Below are 24022 nucleotides of genomic sequence, written 5' to 3'. Positions count from 1 at the left end.
CAATGAGACAATGGGGGAGCTCTGATTGGCCGAGGAGCAGAGTCCTTCCGGTCCTCCAATTATCCCATTGGTCACAACTCAGCAGTAAGGTCTGCGGATGTGAGCTCACGTGTACATGCACAGCTGCCCCTGTCGCTCAGACATGCGCAGTCCCGGGCCAGGGGAGAGGAAATCATCGGTAGCTGGAGCTGTCAGTCGGTTGCCTGGAAACTGTATCGAGGAAGTGTTGGGGGAGGGAACAAAAGGTGGGGGCGGGTCTCCCGTGTCCGCGTGCTGGGCGTGTGTGCTCTAACGCAATGACGTCAGTGCGGAGCGGATTTATTCCTATTGGCTGATTTGGAGGACGAGCTCCTTTGTGATGTCACAATGTGGAGGTTGGACAAAGAGTTTCAGACTAAAACTTCCTCCTCTGGGCAACATCTGGGAGCAAATCAATGTCTCCCCCTTTCATAAGATCATAAGATATAGGAGCAGAATTAGGCCATTTGGCCCATCGAGTCTGCTCTGCCATTTGATGATGGCTGATCTCATCCTGGCCTTATCTCTACCGTCCTGAGATTTCTCCATAACCCTAAACCCGATTTAAAATCTGTCTAACTCCTCCCTACATTTACTCCTGTCCCAGCTCCACCGCATTCTGGGGTCGTGAATTCCACAGATCCACAGCCCTTGGGAGAAGCAGCTTCTCCTCAACTCTGTTTTGAATTTGCTCCCTCTTCTCATTCGAGAATGCCCCACAATAGGGAGCAGCTGCTCCAAGTCTACTTTATCTTTCCATTTCTTGTCTCATTCTGGGGGGGACGTTGGTGACTTGCAGCAACTGAAGAGAAAGGAAGTGAATCCAGTCTGTGTGTTGCACATTTTTGAGTTCAGTAATATAGACATATTTCTGTCTGGCAGTCTGCATGGAGATTTTCAGGCCTCTCCAAGACTGGAAGCAGTGAGTTGTCAGCCTGAATCAGCACTTTTAGAGAATTGAGAGGATGAATATTACATACAGCAGAGTGAGAATGGAGAGTGTGTTGGATGGAGATTTACAGCTTTTGAGAAAAGAATGTTTCATAGGAACTAGAATTGTCTTCTTAATTTCCATTGTGAATACCTTTTCCAGGATATTAGTCAATTTGCAGAAAAAAAGACTTCAGGATTTGGAAGTCACTTGGTTATGGGTGGCATGGTAGCACAGTACTTAGCACTGTTGCTTTACAGCTCCAGGGTGCCAGGTTCGATTCCTGGCTTGGGTCACTGTCGGTGCGGAGTCTGCACGTTCTCCTCCTGTCTGTGTGGGTTTTCTCCCAAAAGTCCCGAAAGGTGTGCTGTTAGGTAATTTGGACATTCTGAATTCTCCCTCTGTACCCGAACAGGTGCCGGAATGTGGCGACTAGGGGCTTTTCACAGTAATTTCATTGCTGTATTAATGTAAGCCTACTTGTGACAATAAAGATTATTATTATATCAGCATCTGAATATCATCAGGAGAACCATCACTGCAAAAGACACTTCTGGGGTTAAGGATTGCCAGTCATGCAAAGGAATAGAATAGAAGTAAACACAGGAATGAAGAGACACATTGGGCTGGTTCCAGGAGAATTGAGTGACAACTTCAGCAACGTCACCATGGAGTGTGATTTTTGATAGTATTAAAAGTAAAAAGGCAACGTTCTATTTATAGTTTATGGGATACATTCCCTATAAAAATAGTGCTTAGGCATTGTTGTTTCTAGTCTGTTTGTTGCAGGAAAAGTCATAAAACTTGAAGTTTTTGTCTTATGACTCTTTAATTTGAAATGAAATGAAATGAAAATCACTTATTGTCACAAGTAGGCTTCAAATGAATTTACTGTGAAAAGCTCCTAGTCTGGGTTTACAATTTATTTTTTTGAATTACTGATCTTTACAGAGATCTTGCACAGTTGGTTAGTGCCACAAGTTTCAACTTCCCATTTAAGCCTTAGACAACGTGCTGTCTCTCTATTGCTCATGTCACTGACAGCCCAGCAACAGAGCTAAGGGCTGGAGATGCCGTGACCCCTGGAAAGGAGCTGGCATCAGTAGGAAGCAGAACCGTAGGTTTTTGTTTTTTTTTGAAAATATTTTATTAAGGCATTTATAATTGTATCAAAAGGATCAAAACAAGATAAACAACACACCCATCCAGTAACAAACCCCAGCCAACATGGCTTACAAAAACAGGACCTCCTTCCCCAGCCCCCCTTTCCACTGGTGTTCCTAACCTTACTCAAACCCCCATGCCCCCCCCCGCTGACAGCTTAATTTTTCTTGAAGTCAATGAACGGTAAACCACTGTCGCTATCCCCTAAAGGCGAACTTGATTTTCTCGACTCTGAGAATCCCCGTCATGTCACTAACCTATAACCCCAAATTTGGGGGTTCCGAGTCCCTCCACCCTAGTAGGATTCGTCCCTGGGCCACCAGAGAGGCAAAGGCCAGAACATTGGCCTCTCCCACAGCAAGTTGTCTGTTCTCAGCTCTGCTTGATTTCTGCTGGAGTTTGGTCCCTTTTACACATTTCAGATCAATAAAACATTTGGTCAGTGAAGACCCAAACCACAATTTCCCATCCTGTCACCTGTGACCCATCCTTACCCAGAGCGTAATCACAACAGGAATAAAAACAGGAGAAGTGTAACAATCAAATTCAAAATAAATCCACAGCCAATCATAGAATTTAATTTAATGTTCACTAATTAGCAACAAAACTTGAAGTAGAGAGTCCCCCAGGAATCTTACAGTGCACACCTAGAGAGGGGGGGGCGGTGAGGAGTCTTTCTGACCCATCACTCAATGTCACTTCATTATTTCCCATTTCTTTTCTGGCTCCGCCTGGGGTAACATCTACTCCATCTTTTCTTCTCCAGAATTAGCGCCGTGAGTTCTGTTACTGGTACATTAGGACAGATGCTTCAAGGAACAGATCAAACATGGATGTGAAAGATTCTCCAGCTCTCTCTTTGTGGACAGTTCTTACTCCGTATTATTTCTCCCAAGCCCTTCATTGTCCCATTATCACTTTAATTTCACTCCCACTTTGACCATGTCCAGTGTGTTTAATTCTATCCGGATTGTTTTTAAGTCAGTTTCTCTCTGGGGTGTGTGTCAATGTCTTGATGATGTCACAATGGTGTCTCAATCCTCTCGCCACATTAAACGTTTCATCTCCTGCTGTGACTCCAGTCGCTGTGTGTGTTTGGCACCCGGTCTTTATCCATTACACCATGCCACTAGATTCTCTATCTCCCTCCTGTACGCTGACCCATTGTTGTTTGAGATCTGACCCACTACGGTCGTGTCATCAGCAAACTCATAGATGGGAGCAGGAGCCAAACTTTGCCACAGTCGCGTGTGTACAGGGAGTATAGGAGCTAAGTACGCAACCTTGTGGAACCCTGGTATTGAGGACTATCGTGGAGGAGTTGTTGTTTATCCTTACTGATTGTGGTCTATGTATCAGGAATTCGAGGATCCAGTTACAGAGGGAGGAGCCACGTCCTAGGTCTTGGAGTTCTGATGTGATCTTGGCTGGGATTATAGTGTTGAAGGCACAGCTGTAGTTAATGAATAGGAGTCTGACGTAGGAGTCCTTGTTGTCGAGATGCTGCAGGGATGAGTGTAGGGCCAGGGAGAAGGCGTCTGCTGTGGACCGTTGCGGCGGTATGCAAATTGCAGTGGATCAAGGCACTCTGGGAGTCTGGAGTTGGATGTGAGTCATGGCCGACCTCTCGAAGCACACCATAATGATCGCTGTCAAGGCCACTGGATTGCAGTCATTGAGGCACGTTACCTGGTTCTTCTTTGGCCCTGGTATGATGGTGGTCTTCTTGAAGCAGGTGGGAACCTCGGAACGGAGTAGGGAGAGGCTGAGGATGTCCGCAAACACGCCTGCCAGTGGGTCAGTGCAGGATCTGGGTGCGCGATCTGGGATCTCGTCAGGACCCATCGCTTTCTGAGGGTTCACTTTCAAGAACGCCAATCTGACTTGGGAGGCTGTGACGGTGGGTATTGGTGTGTCCAAGACTGCTGAGGCAGTTGACATCGGTTTGTTGGTTTCCTGCTCGAAACAAGCATCGAATGCATTGTGTTTGTCGGGGAGGGGTGCGCTATTGCTTAAGATTCTACTCGGCTTTACTTTGTAGCCCATTATGTTGTTTGAGCCTTGCCATAACCAATGTGAGTCCATGTCGTTAGTCTGTGACTCTAGCTTCACGTGATATTGTCTCTTGGCGTCCCTGTTGGCTTTGCAGAGGTCGTACCTAGATTTACAGGTTGAGCCACCTGTCTTGAATGCCTCAGACGTGGCCTTCAGTAGGGAGTGAATCTCCCAATTAAACCATGGTTTCTGGTTGGGTAACGTACGTACTACCTTCTTTGACACACAATCTTCCACCACTTGCTGATGAAGTCTGTGATGGTGCTGGCATACTCATATAGGTTGACTGCTGAGTTCTTGAATATGGACCAGTCCACTGACTCCAAGCAGTCGCACAGGAGCTCTTCTGTTGCCTCAGACCAGCATTGCACGACCTTCTTAACCGGATTCTCTGCTTAAGTTTCTGCTTGTGTGCCGGGAGAGGGAGCGCCATCTTGTGGTCCGATTTTCCGAAGTGCGGTCAGGAGATGGATCATCAGGCGCCCTTGATGTTTGTGTAGCAGTGGTCAAGGATGTTGGGGCCGCTGTCGGGATAGGAGATGTGTTGGTGGAATTCTGGCAGTACACTCTTGAGGTTGGCCTGGTTGATGTCCCCGGCCACGATGAACAAGGCCTCCGGGTATTCGGTTACATTGTTATTTATAGCGGTTAGAATTCATCAAGCGCCTTCTTCACTTCCGCCTGGGGTGGGATGTAGACCGCCGTGATGATGGCAGAAGTGAACTCCGTGGGAGGTAGTATGGACAGTACTTCACAGTCGGGCATTCCAGGTCCGGGAGCAGTAGTTCACCAGGGTCGCCACATCCGAGCACCAGGAGTTGACGAGGAGACAAACCACTCCACCCACTCCAGGTTCAGTCCTGGATGTGATGAACAGCAGGAATAACAGCAGAATCCAACCCGACATTACTTGTGAACCCTTTGGTGTCTCAGCATGTTGGACGACTGAGTGAATCCCTCCCCACAGTGAGAGCAGGTGAATGGCTTCTTTCCAGTGTGGACTCACTGGTGTGTCAACAGGGCAGATGAATCACTAAATCTCTTCCCACAATCAGAGCAGGTGAATCAAGTGTGAACTCGCTGGTGTTCCCGCAGTGTGGATGACTTTCGAAACCTCTTTGTGCAGTGAGAGCAGCTGAATGGTCTCTCCTCAGTGTGAGTGCGTTGGTGGATCATCAAACCTACAGTACGTTTGAAGCTGCTCCCACAGTCAGAGCATTTATAGGGTCTCTCATTGATGTGAGTGACATTGTGATTCAGCAGGCTGGTTGACTGAGTGAATCCTTTCCCACACACGGTGCAGGTAAATGGCCTCTCCCCAGTGTGAACTCGCTGGTGTGTCTGCAGGTTGGATAACTGGGTGAATCCCTTCTCACACACAGTGCAGATGAATGGTCTCTCCTCAGTGTGAATGCGCTGGTGGATCATCAAACCTACAGCACGTTTGAAGCTGCTCCCACAGTCAGAGCATTTAAAGGGTCTCTCATTGGTGTGAATGACATTGTGGCTCAGCAGGCTGGATGACTGAGTGAATCCCTTCCCACACACGGTGCAGGTGAATGGTCTCTTCCCGGTGTGAACTCGCTGGTGTGTCTGTAGGTTGGATGACTGGGTGAATCCCTTTTCACACACAGTGCAGATGAATGGCCTCTCCCCGGTGTGAATTCGCTGGTGTGTCTGCAGGCTGGATAATTTAGTGAATCCCTTCCCACAGTCCTCACATTTCCATGGTTTCTCCATAGCCCGGATGATCTTGCGTCTTACCACGTTGGACGATCAGTTGAAGCCTCGTCCACACACAGAACATGTGTACAGTCTCTCCCTGATATGAATGGTGTAGTATTTTTTCAGACCATGTAACTGGTGGTTGAAGCTCTTTCCACAGTCAGTGCTCTGTAACAGTCTCACAGGGTGTGTGTGTGTGTGTGTGTCTCAGTGTTTTTCCAAACACACCGATGTTTAAAATCTCATGAAGCAGACAGAATAGGCAAACATTTCTCCTTCTAGATTCAAAGGTCGATGATTTTCGGTTCCCAATAATTGAATGACTCAGTCAGCTCTTGACGTGATATTTAGTTTGAGATATCCACCTCAAATTCCTCTTGTTCGAACTTTCTGCAAAAAAGATTTTACAAAAACCATCACTGTCAGTACAAGATAGAAATTTAGAACAGACAATTCTAGTTTCTATCGAACATTGTTTGCTCTCTCTCTTTCCCTCAAATGCTCTAAATCTCCATTCCACACAATCTCCCTCTATTCTCACTCTGCTGTATCTAATATTCACCCTCCCAATTCTCCTGAAGGCACTGAATCAGGCTGATTGACAGATCCATGCTCACTGCTTCCTGTCCTGGACACAGAGGCTGCCAGACAGATATGTGTCTATGTTACTGGACAAAAAAATATGTGTAATATACGGACTGGATTCACTTCCTTTCCCTCCCAATTCTCATCAAGGTGCTGATTGATGCTGATCAACAAATCTAAACTCACTACAACCTGTACAAAAGTAGAGACTCTCCATCTAAGTGTATTTACTGATTAGAGATGGGGTGATTCTGAGGAAGAATTTTATTGAGTCACGGAGTGGTCCCTACTGAAGGCCACTGCCCACAAGGGTTGTGGAAGTCGAGATGATCAATAATTCAAAATAAAATATGAAGAAAATAAGCTTTCAGGGGAACAGGGATATCGAGGGGCAACGGGACTGACTGGATTGCTGTACAGAGAGTCAGCATTGACTTGAGTTCCCAAATGGATTCTGTCAGTGCTGCAATGACTGTATGACTGGAAATATATAATGTAGGTACAGTACTATTTACAAAACTAGAAATAATAATACATGTATTTTATTACAGAACCATCAATAATATATATAATACATTCCATATATCTCTGCGCAATATAACAATTTTAAAAATACATTTACGGGATGTGAGCGTCGCAGTTCAGCCAGCATTTATTGCCCACCCCTAGTTGCCCTTCAGAAGGTGGTGATGAGTTGCCTTCTTGAACCGCTGCAGTCCCTGAGTTGTAGGTACATCCCCTGTGCTGTCAGGGAAGGAGTTCCAGGATGTCGCCCCAGCAACAATGAAGGAAGGGCGATATATTTCCAAGTCCAGCTGGTGAGTGACTTGGAGGTGAACCTCCAGGTGGTGGGGTTCCCAGGTATCTGCTGCTCTTGTCCTTCGAGATAGTAGTGGTCGTGGGTTTGGAAGGTGCTGTCGGAGGAACCTTGGTGAGTTACTGCAGTGCACATTGTAAATGGTACACACGGCTGTCACTGTTCGTCGGTGTTGGAGGGTTTGAATATTTGTGGAAGGGAGAGCAGTCAAGCAGGCTGCTTTGTTCTGGATGGTGTAGAGCAGCATCTTGAGTGTTGTTGGAGCTACACTCAACCAGGCAAGTGGTAATTATCCTATTACACACCTGACTTATGCCTTGTATATGGTGGACAGGCTTTGGGGGTCAGGAGGTGCGTTACTCGCTGTAGTCTTTGACCTGCCCTGGTGGCCACCGTATTAATATGACTGGTCCAGTTCAGTTTCTGATCAATGGTAACCCTCAGGATCTTGGTTGTAGGGGATTCAGCGATGGTATTGCCACTGAATGTCAAGGAGTGTTGGTTAGATCCTCCTTTGTAGGAGATGGTCATTGCCTGGCATTTGTATAGCACAAATGTAACTTGCCACTTATCAGCCCACATCTGGATACTGTCCCGGTCTTACTGCATTTGGACATGAACTGCTTCATTATCTGAGTCGTCGCGAATGGTGCTGAACATTGTGCAGTAATTCGCAAACATCCCCACTTCTCACCTTATGATGGAAGGGAGGTCATTGATGAAGCAGCTAAAGATGGTTGGGTTTGGGATACTGCCCTGAGGAACTCCTGGAACTGAGATGATTGACCTCCAACCACCACAACCATCTTCCTTTGTGCCAGGTATGACTCTAACCGACGGAGAGTTTTCTCCAATTCCCATTGACTCCATTTTAGCTGGGTCTCCTTGATGCCATACTCGGTCAAATCCTGCCTTGATGCCAAGGGCAGGCACTCTCACCTCACCTCTGGCATTCAGCTCTTTCATCCATGTTTGAAAGCTGTAATGAGGTCAGGAGCTGAGTGACCCTGGCGGAACCCAAACTGAGCGTCTACGAACAGGTTATTGCTCAGTAAAGTGCTACTTGATTGCACTGTTGACTCCTTCCGTCAGTTTGCTGATGATGGAAATAAACTGATAGGGAAGGAATTATGTCCTGTTTACTGTCCCCTTAAATGGCAGCCATCTCCTGGGGAAAGCAGCCCTTTAATTGTGAACATTAGGAAAGAGACGATCTTTTTAGCCAGGCAAATAAATATGTCAAGCTGAGGGAGCAAAGGATGTCAATGTCTTTAAGAGATAGCGAAACCTGGGCGAACATTTGCAGAGCCTGCACCCTCCCTGGATTCACTTCCTTTCTCTAGTTATTGCAAGTCACCAATTGAAGGTCAGACTGAGAAAATAAAGTGTTTTACTCACAGATGTTGGAGACTGGAGTCTGTGTGAAGCTCAAGCTCATTCAGGGTTGGAGGAACAACAGCTTTGCTCGGCAGAAACCTCCATGTCCAATTTCCGCATTGAGACAATGGGGGAGCTCTGATTGGCGGAGGAGCAGAGTCCTTCCGGTCCTCCAATCTTCCTATTGGTCACAACTCAGCAGTGTCACCGGAGGTGAGCTCCCTCTGCACATGCGCAGAGTCCCCTCTCCCTGAGACCATGCGCAGTCCCGGGTGGGGAGAGAGGCAGTCATCGATAGCCGGAACTGTCAGCCAGTTGCTTGGAAACCTTGTCTCCAGGATGGGTCGGGGAGGGGAGAAAAATGGACGGGGGCGGGGCTCCTGTATCCGCGCGCGGGGCGAGTGCACTCAAATGCAGTGACGTCACTGCGGAACGGATTTATTCCTATTGGTTGATTTAAAGGACGAGCATCTTTGTGATGTCACAATGTGGAAATTGGACAATGAGTTTCAGACTAAAACTTCCTCCTCTGGGCAACATCTGGGGGCAAATCAATGTCTCCCCTTTCAGAAGTTCATAAGATATAGGAGCAGAATTAGGCCATTTGGCCCATCGAGTCCGCTCCGCCATTTGATCATCGCTTATCTCATCCTGGCCTTATCTCCACCGTCCTGAGAGTTCTTCAGAACCCTTCAACCGATTAAAAGTCTAACTCCTTCCTAAATGTACTCACTGTCCCAGCTCCACCGCACTCTGGGGTAGTGAATTCCACAGATTCACAGCCCTTGGGAGAAGCAGTTTCTCCTCAACTCTGTTTTGAATTTGCTACCTCTTATCCAAAGACTATTACCTCTCGTTCTTGAATGCCCCACAAGAGGCAGCAGCCGCTCCAAGTCTACTTTTACTTTCCATTTCTTGTCTCATTCTGGGGGGATGTTGGTGACTTGCAGCAACTGAAGAGAAAGGAAGTGAATCCAGTCTATGTTGCACACATTTTGAGTTCAGTAATAGACATATTTCTGTCTTGCAGTCTGCATGGAGATTTTCAGGCCTGTCCAGGATGGGAAGCAGTGAGAATGGATCTGCCAGTCAGACTGAATCAGCACCTTTAGAGAATTGGGAGGATGAATATTACATACAGCAGAGTGAGAATGGAGAGAGTGTGTTGGGTGGCGATTTACAGCTTTTGAGGAATGAGAGAGGAACGAATGTTTCATAGGAACTAGAATTGTCTGTTCTTAATTTCCATTAGGTTTACAGGTGGGCAGCACGGTAGCATTGTGGATAGCACAAATGCTTCACAGCTCCAGGGTCCCAGGTTCGATTCCGGCTTGGGTCACTGTCTGTGCGGAGTCTGCACATCCTCCCCGTGTGTGCATGGGTTTCCTCCGGGTGCTCCGGTTTCCTCCCACAGTCCAAAGATGTGCGGGTTAGGTGGATTGGCCATGCTAAATTGCCGATAGTGTCCAAGGTTGCCCTTAGTGTTGGGTGGGGTTGCTGGGCTGTGGGGATAGGGTGGAGGTGTGGACCTTGGGTGGGGTGCTCTTTCCAAGAGCCGGTGCAGACTCGATGGGCCGAATGGCCTCCTTCTGCACTGTAAATTCTATGATTCTATGATTAGATGATTATTTACCGAAAAAAAGACTTCAGGATTTGGAAGAGTCACTTGGTTATGGGCAGCATGGTGGCACGGTGGTTAGCACTGTTGATTCACAGTTCCAGGGTGCCAAGTTCGATTCCCGGCTTGGGTCACTGCAGAGTCTACATGTTCTCCTCGTGTCTACATGTGTTTCTTCCGGGTGCTCCGGTTTCCTCCCACAAGTCCCGAAAGGCACGCTGTTAGGTAATTTGGACATTCTGAATTCTCCCTCAGTGTACCCGAACAGGTGCCAGAATGTAGCGACTAGGGGCTTTTCACGGTAATTTCATTGCAGCGTTAATGTAAGCCGACTTGTGACAATATAGATTATTATTATTAATCAGGACCTGAATATCATTAGTAGAACCATCGCTGCAAAAGATACTTCTGGAGTTAAGGATTGCCAGTCAGGCAAAGGAATCGAATGGAAGTAAACACAGGAATGAAGAATCACATTGGGCTGGTTCCAGGAGAATTGAGTGACAACTTCAGCGACAAAACCATGGAGTGTGATTTTTGATTGTGTTAAAAGTAAAAGGGCAACGTTCTATTTATAGTTTATGGGATACGTTCCCTATAAAAATAGTGTTTAGGCATTGTTATTTTTCGTTTGTTTGTTGCAGTAAAAGTCACAAACTTGAAGTTTTTGTCTTATGATTCTTTAGTTTGTTCACTGGGTTTGGAATTTATCTTTTGTAGTTATTGATCTTTTCAGAGATCTTACGCAGTTGGTCTTGAGTCACAAGTTTCAACTTCCCATTTAAGCCTCAGGCAACTTGCTGTATCTCTGTTCCTCATGTCAATGACAGCCCAGTAACAGAGCTGAGGGCTGGAGATGCTCTGATCCCTTGTCAGAGCTGGAATCAGTAGAAAGAACCATAGTGTCGGGTTGAGCTGTGTGTTAGCTGCCTGACCATGATGACCATATATAAATAGCTAACCAGGTAATAGGTTGTGATGAGGGTTTATAAACAGACCCTGGGTAGACGAGTTAACTGAAGGTGTGGGTTTGTCAGCTGTACAGTGAAACCAGGCTTCCAACAGCCACAAAGACCTGTAATATTGGACACTGGGTTTAACCCTGTTCTGTATTAAACAGACCTATCTGATACTGGGTTATTGTGATAGTTAATCTGTACTCTTAATTCATTCAATTCCAAAAGTGAATAACATTGATTCAAGTACAGTGATTACTCTGTTAATCTGTGAATAAAGTGGTGTCAGTTCATGCAGATGTGTCTGAACTCAATTTCATTACTTATTTTTGTTACTGACTAGGGTCTCTCCCACTCTCGCTCTCTCCTCTCCCCTCTCTCTCCTGCCTCCCTCAGTCCCTGGTGCTCCTCTCTCTGGTGCCTCTCTTGCCCTCTGTCTCACTGTTCTCCCTCTCCTGTCTCAGTCTCTGGTGCTCCTCTCTTCTCTTTGGTGCCTTTCCCTCTGCTGCCTCTCTCTCTCTCCTCAATGCTGAGGAAGGCAGGTGGGGGCAGCACGATGGCACAGTGGTTAGCATTGTTGCCTCACGGCACCGATGTTCCAGGTTTGATCCCGGTTCTGGGTCACTGTCCGTGTGGAGTTTGCACATGAAATGAAATGAAAATGAAAAATGAAATTCACCCTTGTTTGCATGGGTTTTGCCCCCACAACCCAAAGATCCACAGGGTAGATGGATTGGCCACAATAAATTGCCCCTTAATTGGAATTTATTAATTGGTTACTCAACGTTTATATTTTAAAAAAGGAAGGCTGGTGGGATAGTTTCCGTTGGGAGCCGAGGGCCAAGAATATAAGAGCAGGGAGATTGTGCTGGAACTGGATCAAACACCAGTTAGACCACAGCCGGAGCACTGTGGACATTTCTGATCACATTACAGGAAGGATGTGATCACTCGAGAGAGGCTGCAGAGGGGATTTATGATGATGTTTTACGGGATGGAGAATTTTGACGATGAGGAAAGATTGGAGAGGCTGGGATTGTTCTCATTGGAACAGAGGAGGCTGAAGGGAGATTGAATTGAGTTGTGTGTAATTCGGAGGGTCTCAGATAGAGTGAATATTCCCCTCAGCAGAGTCCAACCCCTGCAGTCAAACATGAAGTCGCTGGTGTGTCAGGAAGTGGGATGAGTGAGTGACTCTCTATCCGCACAAAGAACATGGAAACAGCAGCTCCCCAGTTTGAACTCGCTGGTGTGTCAACAAGCTGGAGGATTGGCTGAATTCCATCCCACTCCTGGAACATTTTTCAATGTCCTGTCCCCAGTGCCAGCAGGCTGCCTGACTGAGAGAAGCTCTGTCCACAGACAGAGCAGATGAATGGCCTGTCGTTAATATGTTGATGCTGGTGTCATATTGATATTGTTCATTCCGGGGACTTCCGGTGACGACATGTCGGTGGATGGCACGCGTTAGGTGGCTCCTGCGAGAGTCTCGGACTTTTGGACGTTTATGTCTGGTTTTGGGACAGTTTTTAGATGAGTTGTTGTGGGAAGTCATAAGGAGGCTGACGAAGTCCCAGAGGAAAGGTGCTGGAAAGAAGGGGGCGAGCGAAGGTCCGCCGGCGAGTGCTGCTGTGAGTCCTGCAGGAAGGAAGGTGGCGGGACTGGGTCGTCGGGTGGGGCCGCTCCCCTCACCGGGGAAACTCTGACCGAGGTGATGTCAGAGCTTCAGACATAAGTAGATATTACCCCTTTGAACTGAATTGGCCACATTCCTCTCGGAGGTCTGTTCTATTCTCTGAGCCTCACCCATTTGTCCCGGTTGATCCTCGGTCGTCGCTGAAACGGAATCTTCGAGGCTTGGTTCTTATTCTCCTTCTGACCCGTGTCCCAGACAGGTCAAATTTACTCTACTTCGAACTGTCGAATGACATCTTTCTTCTAAATACAGATCCATTCTTCAGACATTGTGGTTCAAGGTGTCAACTCAGGTTCTGCTCGGCATTTCATTGGTGGTTTGGGAGGCTCTGAAAGTGGTCGTAAGCGGGGAGGTGATTCTGTTTAAGGCCAAGGTGGATAGGAAGGAGAGGGAGGAACGCCAACAACTGATAGAAGAGATTTTGGAGGTGGATGGGAGGTAGGTGGGGGACCTGGACCCGGGGCTCCTGGCAAAGAGGAAGGAGTTACAGGCGAGGTTTGACCTATTGTCCACAGGGAAAGTGGTGCATCAGCTGAGAAGGTTCAGGTGCGGGACAGGATGGAGGAGTTAGTGGCGGCTCCGGAACAGATTAATGAGGTGTTTGAGAGAGTTAGGGAGGAAAGGGCGGCTAGGCAGCAGCTGGTCGACTCCATACTGGAGGTAGACCGTAAATACTCCGAGGCCCCGACCGTAGAGCTCCTAGCGGAGAGGAAAGAGCTACAAAGGAACTTTGACCTGCTCTCCACCAGGAAAGCAGTGCACCAAATCCGCCAAGCACGTGGGACCCTATACGAACACGGAGACAAAGCCAGCCGCCTGTTGGCACACCAGATGAGAAAGCAGGCAGCCACCAGAGAAATTGCACAAATCAGGGATACCAGAGGCACGTTAGAAACAGAACCAGAAAAGATCAACAAAACCTTCAAGACCTTCTACCAAGGGCTGTACACTTCAGAGCCCCCAATGGGGGAGTCCGGGATGAAACGGTTCCTTGATGGACTGGACATTCCAGTCGGGGGGGGGGGGGGGGGGGGGGGGGCAGAAAACGGGGCCTGGAAGCACCACTAGTACTGGGAGAGATCATGGACAGCATTAGCTCCATGCGGCGGGGAAGGCACCGGGACCAGACGGGTTCCCGGCGGACTTCTACAAAAATCTGCGACAGCACTGGCCCCGCACCTGCGGGAGATATTCACAGACTCGCTGGCTAAGGGCACACTGCCACCCGCGCTAGCACAGGCCTCAATCTCGCTGATACCTAAGAAAGACAAAGCCCCAACGGAATGTGGGTCATACAGACCCATCTCAATGCTGAACGCGGATGCCAAAATACTGGCCAAAATCCTAGCCAAAAGGCTAGAAGACTGTGTACCTGAGGTGGTCGCAGAGGACCAGACGGGCTTTGTCAAAGGTAGACAGCTTTATCGAACATCAGGCGCCTGCTGAACGTGATAATGACCCTCTCCGGGGAGAGAACACCAGAGGTAATCGTCTCCCTAGACGCAGAAAAGGCCTTCGACAGAGTCGAATGGAAATACCTCAGAGGTACTGGAGCAGTTTGGGCTTGGAACAGGGTTCACCTCCTGGGTAAAGCTCCTATAAAATAATGAAAAAAATGAAAATCGCTTATTGTCACAAGTAGGCTTCAAATGAAGTTACTGTGAAAAGCCCCTAGTCGCCACATTCCGGCGCCTGTTCGGGGAGGCTGGGACGACAACGCTCCTATGGCGAGCGTACGGACCAACAATACCAACTCCCGATACTTCCAGCTGCACAGGGGCACCAGACAAGGATGCCCACTGTCCCCGCTGCTGTTCTCTCTAGCGATCGAACACTAGCAATCGCGCTCAGAGCAGCAAAAAGCTGGAGGGGATCCGAAGGGGAGGCAGAGAGCACAGAGTCTCACTCTATGCAGATGACCTGCTCCTCTACATTTTGGACCCACAGAGCAGCATGGACGGAATCATCGCGCTCCTGAAAGAGTTTCGCGCCTTCTCGGGCTACAAACTTAACATAAGCAAAAGCGAGATCTTCCCCGTACACCCACAAGTAGGTGGGGCAGCACTAACGGGACTGCCGTTTAAACAAGTCTAACACAAATTCCGCTACCTGGGGATCCAAATAGCCCATGACTGGAAAGGGATCCACAAATGGAACCTCACCAGTCTGACAGAGGAAGTAAAAAAGAACCTGCAAAGATGGAACACACTCCCACTCTCCCAGTGGGAGAATGTCCTGCCCAGGTACCTCTTCCTACTTAGATCCATTCCGATCTACATCCCCAAGGCCTTTTTCAAAGCGCTGGACAAATTAATCATGGCGTTCGTATGGGGGGGGGGGGGGGGGGGGGAATGCTCGGATCCCAAGGAAGGTCCTACAAAAAACAAAATCCAGGGGGGGCTAGCCCTCCCAAACCTACAATTCTCCCACTGGGCGGCGGCGACGACCGAGCGAATAAAGGGATGGATCAAGAAGCCAGAAGCCAAGTTGGTGCGCGCGGAAGAGGCCTCCTGCAGGGGGACCTCCCTCCGGGCCTTCGCCACAGCAGCACCCCCAACCCCACCCAAAAAACACTCCAGCAGTCTGGTGGTGATAGCCACCCTCCAATCCTGGAACCAACAACGGCAGCAATTTGGCCTGACCAGAATGTCGGACAAAGCTCCCATTTGCAACAACTATAGGTTCACACCAGCGCTGACTGACGCCACCTTCAAAAGGTGGGGGCAGGACGGAGGGAGACTGACAGTCAGGGACCTATGCATGGACGGCAGGATCGCAACACTGGACGAACTGACAGAGAAATTCCAGCTAGCCAGGGGGAACTAACTAAGGTATCTACAGCTCAAAAACTTCCAACGAAAGAAGACAAGGATGTACCACAACCGCCACGACAGACATTACTGGAAGAACTACTAGACGCAAGCATACTAGGTAAAGGAAACTGTAGTGACATGTATGACCGACTGATAGAAAGGGCCGACACCGTACTGGACGCAACAAGAAAGAAATGGGAGGAGGACGGGACTGAGATAGGGCGGGGTCTCTGGAGCGAAGCACTGCATAGAGTCAACTCCACCTCCACGTGCGCACGGCTCAGCCTGACGCAGCTAAAAGTGGTCCATAGAGCCCACTTAACAAGAACCCGTATGAGTAGGTCCTTCCCGGAGGTGGAGGATAGATGTGAACGGTGTCAAGGAGGCCCGGCCAACCAAGCCCACATGTTCTGGTCTTTACCCAGGCTTGCAGGGTACTGGACAGCCTTCTTCGACGCATTGTCCAAAGTGATGGGGGTGAGGGTGGAGCCATGCCCGAAAGTGGCGGTTTTTGGGGTATCAGACCAGCCAGGTCTATTCCTGGGGAGGAGGGCGGACGCCCTTGCCTTTGCCTCCCTGATCGCCCGCCGGAGAATCCTGTTCGGCTGGTGGTCAGCAGCACCACCCAAAGCTGCAGACTGGCTGTCCGACCTCTCGGAATCTCTCCAAATGGAGAAAATCAAATTCGCCATCCGAGGGTCAGACGACGGCTTCCACAGAACGTGGGAGCCATTCACCCAATTGTTCCGGGACCTGTTTGAGGCCAACGAACAAGAGGAAGAATAGCCAGGTAGCCAAGAATCAGGGGAAAGTGGCCAAAGCATGAAAGGGAGAGATAGACTTGGGGGGGGGGGGGGGGGGGGAGACACGACACAGCTAAACCTAAGAGGAAAGTAAGGCGAACCACGGGAAGGGGGGAGGGGAGGGATTCAGGCTGATTGACAGATTCACGCTCACTGCTTCCTGTCCTGGACACAGAGACCTGAAAATATTCATGCAGGCTGCCAGACAGATAGATGTCGATATTACTGGATGGAAAATGTGTGTAATATACAGACTGTATTCACTTACTTTCTCTCCCAATTTTCCTGAAGGTGCTGAGCAACAAATCTAAACTCACTAAAATCTGTACAAGAACATAAGAACTAGGAGCAGGAGTAGGCCATCTGGCCCCTTGAGCCTGCTCCACCATTCAATGAGATCATGGCTGATCTTTTGTGGACTCAGCTCCACTTTCCGGCCCGAACACCATAACCCTTAATCCCTTTATTCTTCAAAAAACTATCTATCTTTATCTTAAAAACATTTAATGAAGGAGCCTCTACTACTTCATTGGGCAAGGAATTCCATAGGTTCACAACCCTTTGGGTGAAGAAGTTCCTCCTAAACTCAGTCCTAAATCTACTTCCCCTTATTTTGAGGCTATTCCCCCTAGTTCTGCTTTCACCCGCCAGTGGAAACAACCTGCCCGCATCTATCCTATCCATTCCCTTCATAATCTTATATGTTTCTATAAGATCCCCCCCTCATCCTTCTAAATTCCAACGAGTACTGTCCCTGTCTACTCAACCTCTCCTCGTAATCCAACCCCTTCTGCTCTGGGATTAACCTAGTGAATCTCCTCTGCACACCCTCCAGTGCCAGTACGTCCTTTCTCAAGTAAGGAGACCAAAACTGAACACAATACTCCAGGTGTGGCCTCACAAACACCTTACACAATTGCAGCAGAACCTCCCTAGTCTTAAACTCCATCCCTCTAGCAATGAAGGACAAAATTCCATTTGCCTTCTTAATCACCTGTAAGCCAACTTTTTGCGACTCATGTACTAGCACACCCAGGTCTCTCTGCACAGCAGCATGTTTTAATATTTTATCATTTAAATAGTAATCTCTTTTGCTGTTATTCCTACCAAAATGGATAACCTCACACTTGCTGGTGTCTCAGCAGAAGTGTTGACCGAGTGAATCCCTTCTCACACACGGTGCAGGTGAATGGCCTCTCCCCAGTGTGAACTCGCTGGTGTGCCTGCAGATTGGGTAGCTGAGTGAATCTCTTTTCACAGTCAGAGCAAATGAACGGCCTCTCTCCAGTGTGAATTCGCTGGTGTGTCTGTAGGTGGGATAACCGAGTGAATCCTGTCCCACAGTCAGAGCAGGTGAACGGCCTCTCCCATGTGTGAATTCGCTGGTGTCTCTGCAGGTGGGATAACCGAGTGAATCCCTTCCCACAGTCAGAGCAGGTGAATGGCCTCGCCCCAGTGTGAACTCGGTGTGCCTGTAGGTTGCTTATTTGAGTGAATCCCTTTCCACACTGAGAGCAGGTGAACGGCCTCTCTCCGGTATGCAGGAGCTGGTGTGTCAGCAGATGGGATGAGATTCAAAACATCTCTGTGCAGTGGGAGCAGCTGAACGGTCTCTCCCTAGTGTGAACTTGTTGGTGTGTCAGCAGTCTGGAAGAAGTACTGAACCCCTCCCACACGTGGAGCAGGTGACTGGCCTCTCCCCGACGTGGACTGGCTGGTGCTTCTTCAGATTAGATAACTTAGCGAATCCCTTCTCACACTGAGAGCAGGTGAACGGCCTCTCCCCAGTGTGAATGCGTCGATGAGTTTCCAGTGCTGATGGGAATCTGAATCCCTTCCCACAGTCCCCACATTTCCATGGTTTCTCCAGGGTGGGGGTGTCCTTGTGTCTCTCCAGGTTGGACAATCAGTTGAAGGCTCACACAGATCTCCCCGCTGTTTTTTTCTGGCTGTGTAACTGGTTAAAGCTCATTTCAGTCAGTGCTCTGGAACACTCTCATTCAGGTATGTATGTCTCAGTGAGTTTCCAGTCACACTGATGGTTAAAACCATCTGAAGCAGAAAGAATAGACTAACCTTTTTCCTTCTCGATTCAAAGGCCGATGATATTCAAGTCCCAGTGAATTGAGTGAATGTCAAATCGAGACGCGAGGTTTGGTTTGAGATTTCTGTCTGTCATTCTTCCTCTTCTGATATCCTGTAAGAGGAGTTTACAAAAGACATCATTGTCAGTATAGGATAGAGATTCATAACAGACATTTCTGGTTTCTATGGTCCTCTCTCATTTCCCCAAATCTGTAAATCGTCATCCCACACACACCCTCCATTCTCACTCTGCTGTATCTAATATTCACCCTCCCAATTCTCCTGAAGGTGCTGATTCAGGCTGATTGACAGATCCATGCTCACTGCTTCCTGTCCAGGACAAAGAGACCTGGAAATCTTCAAGCGGACTGCCAGCCTAACGGAAATATGTAACAGGACGAAAATTGTGTTTAATGTATAGGATTGTTCCAGTTGGTTAAGATACAGGAGGTAGTGATTGATCATGAGCTGGAATTTTCTGCCTATGAACGTCCTCAAGCAGAGATGATCAATAATTTCTAACTGAATTAGATGGACGCTGCAGGGTTACTTTTGTCAATAATAAAGATTATTATCCTCCTGTAACCAAAGACTATCCTCCTCACTATTTACCACCACCAATTTTCACACAATCCGGGAATATACTTAGAGACCTGGGCCAACCTTTGCAGAGTCTGCACCCTCCCTGGATTCACTTCCTTTTCCTTCAGAACCAGAGTCCTTCCGGTCCTCCAACTGCTCCCATTGGTCAACACCTCAGCAGAAAGGTCAGGAGGTGGGATCTTCCTGCACATGTGCAGCTTCCCATCGCTCCCAAGATCATGCGCAGTCCGAGCCGCCCGCCCGGCGAATGGAGCGGTTTCACCACCGCAAGGGATTATGGGGGCTATGACCGCCATTACTCATCCTGAGTCCAGTCTCCAAACTCCTTGGAATAGGATGAAATGGGGGGGGGGGGCACGAATGACCCCACCCTGACACACAGTACATATGGGTAGTCAGTGGAGTTGATTGTGGCGCCCCCTTAGCAAAACAGCTTGTTAATTTAAGGTATAAAGATTTCGACGCCTGGGTGAAATATTTTGGGGGGGGGGGGGGGGGAGGCGCAATAGATTAGTGTGACACTGAACTAGAGAGTCAGCGCCTTCAGGGGAGGAGATTTTGGGGGAAAGCAGGAGGAGATAATGGGATGAATTAGTGTTGAAATCAATAGGAAGGAGAGAATATCTGGGGAATGAGATGTAGAATTTGTGTCACATCACGGTCTTGGACAACCTTCATCAAACTTTCTTTTACAATTTTCCTGGAAAATCCTTGACGTATTTTATTAAGTCAAATGTGCTATCAAAGAGGGCGGCACGGTGGTGCAGTGGTTAGCACTGCTGCCAACGGTGCTGAGGACCTGGGTTTGATCCCGGCCCTGGGTCACTGTCGATGTGGAGTTTGCACATTCTCCCCGTGTTTGCATGGGTTTCACCCCCATAATCCAAAGATGTGAGGGTTAGGTGGATTGGCCACATTCAATTGCCCCTTAATTGGAAAAAATATAATTGGGTACTCTATTTTTTTTTTAATGTGCTGTCCAAATGAAAATTAATGTTTTATTGAGGACGGCCACTTGAACTCCCCGACTACTCCCAAACACCAAGTACCTGTTCATGAACAGTCTGATTAACTATCTAATTCATACAACCCAGCCCACCCATTCTCAGTGAGTCTTCATTTCTCAATGTTCACAATGAGTAGGCTTGGTCACTTTTCTCTCCTCAAAATACAAGACTGATGGGCTAATTGAGGTCATTAAAATTATCAAAGCTTTTGATAAACACAGTGGATGTTTCCCACTTGTAGGGGTAAGAGCAAAACTTAATTCAGGAGAAACGTCTTTCCAGACAGTAATGAGAATGTGGAACCCACTACCAGTGAGTGGAGGTGAATAACATTGATACATTGAAGAGGAAGCTGGATGAACACATGAAGGAGAAATAAACAGACGGACACACTGATAGAGTCAGATGGGAAAGCATGGGAGGAGGATGAAGTGAAGTAGAAATACTAGCAGAGATTGGTTGGGCTGAATGGCCTGTTTCTTTGCTGTATATTCAATGTAATTTAACCTGGTATTGCCTTTAACTCTGACATAGTCCATTCCAGGCTAAAGAGAGAAGTTTCACTCACAGAACGTTTCAGATCATTGTTTCCAGCTATTGTCCAATCAATGCCTTTGTCAGTCTGGTGTCTCAGTGAGTTGCTGAGGTAATAAATTCAACTACAAACATCAAATGTGATGTCTTCTGATATATCTTTGAAGAGCAGGGGCGTCATTCTCCGACCCCCCCGCCGGGTCGGAGAATGGCCGTTGGCCGCCGTGAATCCCGCCCCCGCCGAAGTCTCCGCTCCCGGAGATTAGGCGGGGGCGGGAATCCGGCCGCGCCGGTTGGCGGGACCCCCCGCTGGATTCTCCGGCCCGAATGGGCCGAAGTCCCGCCCAGGAATTGCCTGTCCCGCCGACGTAAATCAAACCTGGTATTTACCGGCGGGACCAGGCAGCGTGGGCGGGCTCCGGGGTCCTGGGGGGGGGCGCGGGGCGATCTGACCCCGGGGGGTGCCCCCACGGTGGCCTGGCCCGCGATCGGGGCCCACTGATCCGCGGGCGGGCCTGTGCCGTGGGGGCACTCTTTCCCTTCCACCTCCGCCACAGCCTCCACCATGGCGGAGGCGGAAGAGACTCTCCGCACTGCGCATGCACGGGAAACTGACAGCGGCCGCTGACACTCCCGCGCATGCGCTGGGAAACTGACAGCGGCCGCTGACGCTCCCGCGCATGCGCCGCATTTCCGCGCCAGCTGGCGGGGAAACAAACGCCATTTCCGCCAGCTGGCGGGGCGGAAATCCCTCCGGCGTCGGCCTAGCCCCTCAATGTTGGGGCTAGGCCGCCAAAGATGCGGAGCCTTCCGCACCTTTGGGCCGGCGCGATGCCCGTCTGATTGGCGCCGGCTTTGGCGCCAGTCGGCGGACATCCCGCCGTTGGGGGAGAATTTCGGCCCAGATCTTTTTCAAGTGGACTGAATTGGTGATATTTTCTCGGTCACAGTCCTTTCCGGCAACAATTATTATTTATCAGTCTTATTTAAATTATGGAGTTTGTTTTATACAGTAAGAAGTCTCACAACACCAGGTTAAAGTCCAACAGGTTTATTGGAAATCAAAAGTTTTCGGCGCACTGCTCCTTCATCAGGTGAAGTGAGCAGTGCTCAGAAAGCTTGTGATTTTAAATAAAGCTGTTGGACTTTATCTTGGTGTTGTGAGACTTCTTACTATGCCCACCCCAGTCCAACGCCGGCATCTCCACATGTTTTATACAGGACAAAGCACCAGCTTGTTGAGTACCCCGTCCACCACCCGAAACAGTGACTCCCTTGACCTCCAGAGCACAATGGTAGCAGTGTGTGTACCATCTACAAGATATTTCACGGTACCACAGTGATAGGGCAGGGCATTAGCACAATAATAGGGGCAGGACGTTAGCACAGTAATAAGGGCAGCACGGTAGCACAGTGGTTAGCACAGTTGCTTCACAGCTCCAGGGTCCCAGGTTCGATTCCAGGCTTGGGTCATTGTTTGTGCGGAGTCTGCACATCCTCCCCGTGTGTGCGTGGATTTCCTCTGCGTGCTCTGGTTTCCTCCCAGAGTCCAAAGATGTGCAGGTTAGGTGGATTGGCCAAAGTAAATTGCCCTTAGTGTCCAAAAAGGTTAGGTGGGTTTACGGGGACAGGGTGGAAGTGTGGGCTTAAGTGAGGTGTTCTTTCCAAAGCCAGTGCAGACTCGATGGGCTGAATGGCTTCCTTCTGCACTGTAAATTCAATGATTTATGAGCTCACCAGGGCTCCTTCGACATCACCTTCTAAACCCATAACCTTGACTGTCATGAAGGACAAGGGCAGCAAACTCATGGGAACAGCACCAACCACTCTGTGTGGCAGCGAGCTCCACATTCTCACCACTCTTGTCCTTCTCTTCTCCTTCATCTGTTCATCCAGTCTCCCCTGATCCTTTGCTTTGTTGTGAGTTTTCTGTATTTAACACAAAATGACTTGGAAATGAGTCATTTCCACAACACGTGCTTTTACAGAGCAGCACGACCAGGAGAGAGTCTCTCCCATGGAATTGAAATTCACATCAACAACAAAATGCAATCGGCATGAAAAATGCCTCCACAATCGAGCAACTTAACTGAGAAAACAGACCCTGGGATTTCAAGATGAAACCCCTTCATCTCTTACATGACTTATCAAAGTCCGTAATATATTTCTCCATGGATGACCACCTAGTTCCTGAAATCTATCAAAGGTTAACAATGCTTCTTATGCTTCCAACAACTCATCTTTTTTATACGACTTATCCAAAACGGTAATGGAATATCCAATCAGTTTTCAGTATCCAAATCATCCTCAACGAATTCCGAAAATACTTTCCTTATAACCTTGTATTTTGCTGTTAATGATGAAGCCAAAGCCCTATCCAGCCTCTTTCAGGGGAAGGAAGTGACCCGTGTCCACATCTCAGCTTCACGGTTCCATTCCTGATATTGTTCTCCCTCCGAGAAAATTCATGGATAATTAAAACCTGTCCTTCTGCCATTCTGTCACTAAAATGTCAGCAGCAATGTGCTTCTTCTCAGAGAGAGAGAATGAAACTTCTTACACACCAACACAGCACCAAAGTTTAGTGTTGATCCTCTGCTACCATGTTATTCAAAATAGTAAGAAGTCTTACAATAGCAGGTTAAAGTCCAACACGTTTGTTTCCAATCATTTCATCAGGTGACTCGCCTGATGAAGGAGGTGTGCTCCAAAAGCTAGTGATTCGAAACAAACCTGTTGGACTTTAACCTGGTGTTGTAAGACTTCCTACTGTGCCAACCCCAGTCCAACGCCGGCATCTCCACATCATTCAAAATAGTGTCTGCAGAGGAAGAATCAATCGAAAGCTGAGTCGTACTTTGAACAGGTTTATTTCCAAAACAACAGAAACGCAGATACTCTCCCAGTTCCCCACCCTCACCCTTATCCCATCTACCCTATCCCCACCCTCCCACGCCCAGTTCTCCTCCCCTGAAGGTGCTGACTCTTTCCTAATGTTCACAATTAAAGGGCTGGTTTCCCCAGGAGATGGCTGACATTTGAGGGGGCAGTAAATTAATATCAGAGAGAGAAATTTCTACTGTTGTTATATGGTACAGATTAGATCTATCATTGATGGTTCTGTAATAAAATATATTCGTTATTATTTCTAGTTTTGTGATGTAGTTGTGTATCTATGTTTTATTTTTCCAGTCATAGAGTGATTATAGCACAGAAGGAGTCCATTCATTAATTT

General features: G+C 48.3%; 1 long non-coding RNA gene across 2 annotated transcripts; it reads right to left on the bottom strand.

Annotated features, from left to right (window-relative positions):
- Positions 1–2680: 2680 nt before the first annotated feature.
- LOC140420311 (uncharacterized) lies at positions 2681–19401 on the bottom strand. 2 transcript variants are annotated; one of them, XR_011946291.1, is made up of 3 exons: positions 19297–19393; positions 17666–18755; positions 2681–6283 (listed from the first exon to the last, which is right to left on the bottom strand). It is a non-coding gene; the product is annotated as an uncharacterized lncRNA (long non-coding RNA). The 2 variants fall into 2 exon arrangements; XR_011946290.1 differs by lacking the exon at positions 2681–6283 and having other exon boundaries at positions 17596–18755; positions 19297–19401.
- Positions 19402–24022: the final 4621 nt, after the last annotated feature.

This window comes from Scyliorhinus torazame, chromosome 5, assembly GCF_047496885.1.
Source record: "Scyliorhinus torazame isolate Kashiwa2021f chromosome 5, sScyTor2.1, whole genome shotgun sequence".
In the NCBI taxonomy this organism is placed as follows: Eukaryota; Metazoa; Chordata; class Chondrichthyes; order Carcharhiniformes; family Scyliorhinidae; genus Scyliorhinus; species Scyliorhinus torazame.
This window is presented reverse-complemented; position numbering and strand designations above follow the sequence as displayed.